At 40.3% G+C, this 5,763-nt stretch overlaps 1 long non-coding RNA gene across 1 annotated transcript; it reads left to right on the forward strand.

Annotated features, from left to right (window-relative positions):
• Nucleotides 1-1,477: 1,477 nt before the first annotated feature.
• LOC133276374 (uncharacterized) lies at nt 1,478-2,567 on the forward strand. Its single transcript, XR_009745853.1, has 2 exons — nt 1,478-1,689; nt 1,820-2,567. It is a non-coding gene; the product is annotated as an uncharacterized LOC133276374 (long non-coding RNA).
• The last annotated feature ends 3,196 nt before the right edge of the window (nt 2,568-5,763 follow it).

The raw sequence follows: 5,763 nt of genomic DNA on the forward strand, positions 1-5,763 counted from the left end.
ATGCTGGCTGCCGTCGGGGCGCTGCGGGCGGCTCACCGGGCGGAGCGCGGTGCTGCACACGGCGGTAGAGCGGCGGCACCACCGCACCCGCCGCCGCTCTCAAACTTCCGCTGCCCTGCGGTAGTGGCTGCAGCCGAACAAAAGCAGGGCGGCAGCCAATCCCCGCCCGGCCCCCAACGGGCCGCCAGCCAATCAGCGGCCGCGCCCTGTCCGTCCTGGCCCGTCCTGTCCCATCCCGTCCCATCCCGTCCCGGTGCCGGCCGGGGGGCGCGGGCCGGCCCGGGGTTTGAGTCACCTTTGCCGGGTGATAGGGTCATGGGGAAGGCGTTCGCTGAGCAGCGCTCACCTCCGAGCGCAGGCGCCTGGAGGCGGCGTGCCTCTCTCGGGCGGAAAGCAGAGTCCATCGTGTCAGACTGCAATGGTTTACAGACATGAGCGGGAGGGGGAAGAGAGCGGCTGAGCCCTTGCCTTGCCGAGATTGTACCCACACCCCCAGCGACCCCCGGGAAGTGCCATGTCTACAAGGGTTGGGTCCCAGCCTCCACCTTCCTTTGGCAGCCCCGAAGGCCGCCGGGCGGTTGAGCTGCGCTAGGCATCGGATGGACACATCCTAGTAAAACCAGTTACAAAGTCACCGTTGTAGGGCTGGGCTCTGGTTGAGCCAGTGGAGGAGCTCTGGTTTTGCCCATTTGCTATGGGGGTGGTGGGGAATGGGACTGCTGTGCAGGGTGACCCCGGCAGAGGTATGACAGCAGCAGAATCCTGCTGCCCAGCCCAAACCCTGAGACTGAGTAGAACTGCTCTTTGAAGCCAGTTTCGTGGCCTAATTCTTCTCCCTTTCACCTCCATAACATCTGGAGGAAATTACTAGTTTTGCCCAAGTGGATTTACTTTCACCCGAATCCACTCAAAAAGTTTTGACACTCCAGAACCTGATCTCATCATGTGTTACCACACATTTTACAGTAGTGATTTTTTTTTGCTATTTATTGAACCAAACAACAATTTTTCTCCTGTTGGCACTGGATGAATACTGTGGAAAAAAAAAAAATTATACTTTGGTCCCAGTCTTCAAACTCAGATGCACATGATCAGTCCTGGGATGTCACTGATAATATAAAATATATTTTATATATAAGGTATATGTGGTATAAAATGAGAAAATAATTAAGAATTTAAAAGATAGAATACTTCCAGAAATATTTTCTTCTTTCATATTTCTTTTCTTCTTTGGAAAAAGTAACAATCATTCATGCAGACTTTACAGCTACCCTATGCAGTTGTGACGTATGATTTAATAGATTATATTGTCATTCATCTGTAGGATCTTATCTTTTCTCTCCACACATCAACTTTTCTCAAGTAAGCGTTAGGTCTTTTTGTTTCTTCCCCAGAGGCCAAATACACTTTTCTTTCAGTGCTCTATTTTTTTATCTGCCATCACTTGTTGAAAGGTGTTTGCACCAAAGCGAAAATGAGACTAGTTCTGTTTGTTGTCTGTTAACAGGTAGAAGCAAAACTCCTGTTTGAGTTTTCTGCTGGGGCAGGCATCACGGTATAAGGCATGGGCCAGTCACTCCTACCGATGGATCTGTGCAGCAGACCTTTGCCAAGGAGTTAATTACAAAGTTAAGAGTGGATGTTTTCAGGATGTAACATTAGAAAAAATGAGAGAACATAGGCCATCAGGTAATGCTGCTGTGCTCAATGTCTGTTTTTAAGAGAGGTGAATAATAAAGGTTGTTGCATTAATTTTGTTTGTTTCAATTTGGAGTTTTGTTTTTCATTTCTTCTTCTTATTCTGTTTTGTTTGGTTTAGTGGCTCCTTCCTGCTAGTTTTGGGGGTGAAAGACAAGGGGAAGTCAGAGTGTCTGAAATGTTGGTACGTCTGGGACTATGCAGTTAGAATTCCTTCCATGCTCACAGCTGTCTCCAACTAAGATCAAAGGACTAAGCGGGACATTATTCCTGTTCAGTGAATGTGCTGTCAAATGGTACAATGTAATAATGAAAAATGCCAGCAACTACAAAGACTTGCTAGGTACCTTTGACTGTGCTAAGCAGAGAGATTAAAGTATCATAGTTCTCATTACGTGCTTTTCATATGGGAGTGGTTATAGAAGCATATTTTTGTTTTAGGAAGCTAAATACTGTGAAACAAAATCTTGTATAATTTAACTGTATTTTGTTTATTTTTATCTCCTTGAAAATAATAGCATAATAGTAGTTTTGATCAAGACATTGCTCTGGCTTTGTTTTGTTTTCCTACTAAGCTATGATACTGCTGGGTTACTGATGATTTGGTTTGCTTATGTTTTTCTTGAATCTCTTAAGTTGGAGATGCTCTGGTTGTGATTTATGTATCTTGCAATTGTGTAATTTAGTGCCAAAATATAGTAAACTTTAACAGCGTTGCTATCTATGAATTTGTATATGGAGCCTACAAATTCATGTATGTAATAGAAAATGCAGAAAGTAACATCAGACTTCTGTTTTGCAAATCAGCAGATCGCTGTTGGAACACACTTCCTCTGAGATCTGCATCAATAAAGAATGCATTTTAAGATTGTGGGTTTTGTGTTTTCTACAACTTTAATTAGTCTGGCAGACATAACTTTCTATTCTGTGAATGTAATCCTGTATAGCTCTTTCACTTATGGATTCTGAAGTTGCCAGGCTCATAGAATTGAAATGTTCTGGGGCACAGAGCTGGTCTTTCTCACAGTTGTCTAGGAAATATTGAATACCTGTTTTAAATCTTGGTAATTTTTGTAGAAAGGGCAAGATGCACCCCGGCAATAACTTTCTCACAACAATGTTCATGGAGACAACAGGCAGAAGATGGGAAAAAGCTAATACTTCTCCCGTACTCCCTTCTGCGACCACAGACCACAGGGAGTATATGATATGTCAGTTTGTCTTCCTGGTTTTATGATTTCCTTTGCACTCAGATGTCATAACAATGAATGCATCCGCAGTAACTATGTATCTCCAAATATTAGATGCGTAGATTATATAGATGGTTTATGTGTCCATCCTTGAACGGGAGAAAGAATAGTATCATAACGACTTAGCAATGCTGAAAATGTATTTCTAGTAGAGCTGTTGATATACAGTTCTTTTGTTTAAACTTTGAAGCAAATACTTCAGACTAGCTTCCAGATAAATTATTGCGGTTGCACTGTTTACTCAGTGCTTCATACATTATAATGGATGACACTGTCTGCTTTTAAGATTTTTTGTAAGTAGAATCCTAAGTGTAATATAAATGTAGGAGTCTGTCTTGCCTCAAAGCGGCTTAATACACTAATCTGGTTATCAAAAAACATTTCAGTTTCAGAAAAGAAGAACATTGGCCTTTTTGTATCCATTTGGATACAACAAGGAAATGTTACATGGAATGTTTTGGGGTAGGTGAAATAAAAAATGCAGAGGGGAACTTGAGTGCATATATCAGAAGTGGAATTTCTGATTACAGTGAGAGAAAATAAGAAAATGATTTCTATCTCACCTAAGATTAAAGCATTAACATGAGTTACAGAAGACCAATATCTGATCCTGCTTTGCCTGGATCAGACCAGAAATATGTAACTATGGTAAATACTTTCACTATGGGAGTATGCTGTTCAGTAAAGGGCAAAGGGTGTTTCTGTCAGGTTTCTCATTTTGGACATTCTTGGTTTCATTCCAATACAATGCAAGACAATTTTGATCTCTCAAAAAAAAAAAAAAAATGGGATGGGAAATAATTTCCTGTACAGCTCTGTTAACAATATAATGTTATGAGCACTTGTTTGGCTTCTTTCCCATGCAGGAGAGCTCTAGCAAATGTTCTGCAGCGCTCAGATTTTCCATTAGTAATAATTTAGATAAAGATTGTATATAATGTCTAAAAAGGCATAACATAAGTACCAGATGGATAGAATCATAGTGACTCTTTTGCTATAATGTATATTTAATAACTTCAGCAAAGGCTTGCAGAGATGATGTCTACACTACTCAAAGTAGTTACAGTATATGAGATCATGCTTTTATGACTGCAAATGCCAAGGAACATTAATAGGTAATTGAATTCTTTATGTGTCCATTTGTAATTACAGACTCTTACGATATTTGCCACCCACATCTGAGAAAAGAAAGTCTGTTAAGTCTTAGGAAACAGGAAGTGATCATCAGCTTTCCTGCATACCAGAATCCTTTTATAGCCATTGAAAAATCTTCTGGCTTGGCTCTGCCAGCAGAATTTTTTCTCTCAAGTGGATTGTTTGTATGTTAGGGTCATACATCTCCAAGCTGCTACTTTGATAGGTCAGACATTCTTGCTTTTTCTTTCACTGATCAAATCCACTCTTAGCCCAACCAGAAAGGTGCCCATTTGAAATCCTCCCCAGTAGCTTACAGCTTGTCAAAGGACTAGCCTCAGTGGGGATGATTTATAGTTTCTGGTGTTATGTATGGTGTACAGTAAGAAAGAATAAAATTAGTACAAATACCTAAACTACAGTGAGCAAACTCCCTGGTTGGGCTTGTCACGTCTCTTTTTTTTAGTCCTGGAAGATTTTCTACTGCACTCTAATCCTTCTTCAGACTTAAGTGGTCATAAGTAATTGTATAACTTTGCTACAAATCTAGCACTTGATGCCTCTTTAAATGAAGTTTAGACTCTGATCCAGCAGATGGGAATGCCAGATGAGATTTGAAAGTCATCCATGGAGAGAATTGCCTTATATTTGTTCCTTCATTTAATGGGAAAGGTGTTATTTATACCTGAGGCATGCAATTCATGTTACTACGAAATGATGTCCAGAGAGGATTAGGGGTTGGCCTTGAAGATGGCACTGGCAGAGGCAAGCATGGGTGGCTGGTTGTTTAGGAGGCATTCCAGATTTCATGTCTTTTATAGTGTATCACTGGAAACTGACTGTTGTACATATCACAAAGGAAGAAACAAATCTGTGAATCCCAAAGATTATCAGTATGTTTGCATACCTTGAAGTACATTACTGTCTAGATTCTGGCTTGTTCAATGGGCAGCAGTAAAATAGTTACAGTATTTAAGCTAAGGACTGAAACCCAAATTGTGAAGTGGTCAAGCATCTAGTTCTAATGAACAGTGGATATATTGCTGTCTCAAAGCTGTTGGATGACATACAATGCATGAATGAGAAGAAAATAGAAGCTGTTAAAATCATATCTTGTATTTTCTGTTTTCATGTATTCGTTACCTGTATAATGTATTTTTTCTTTTCTGTATGTATTTGGCATGAAAAATTACAGCAGAATTTCTGACAGTTGTTTGTTATATGCAACAGCTGTAACTCCTTTACTGGTAAAGACTAAAGGATTCACAAAACATTAATAAAAGGAAACTTGGTTCATCAGATAAGAGCTTTTAATATATTTTCCTTTTCTCTTTCCTACATATGCATTTTCTTACCCTTTGCTGTTCTGTTAGTTGGTTTCCATCTTCTTCCCTCTACCTTATATGGAATGACTGAAGTCTTAGTTTACTTTTCTCATCCATGTTTTGCCTTCTTTTCTCAAAAAAAGTATTTTAATATAGCTTGATAACATCTTGTATTTATCTGTTACTAAGTGAATATGCACAGTAAGGTACACAAGAAAAGAAAGCCAGCAGGCAGTGTGCCCACGTACATGTCTACCTCTCCTTTTTCTTTCATTTCTTTCTGCACTTATTTTCCGTGAATGACAAATTGCAGTACCAATAACCAAGGCCATCCAACACTTCCCAGTACAGCATCT

The sequence above is a fragment of the Pezoporus flaviventris genome, unplaced genomic scaffold (genome assembly GCF_033815535.1).
Source record: "Pezoporus flaviventris isolate CSIRO_AGI_PZ_B2104156 unplaced genomic scaffold, CSIRO_AGI_Pfla_v1 ptg000045l, whole genome shotgun sequence".
NCBI lineage: Eukaryota > Metazoa > Chordata > Aves > Psittaciformes > Psittacidae > Pezoporus > Pezoporus flaviventris.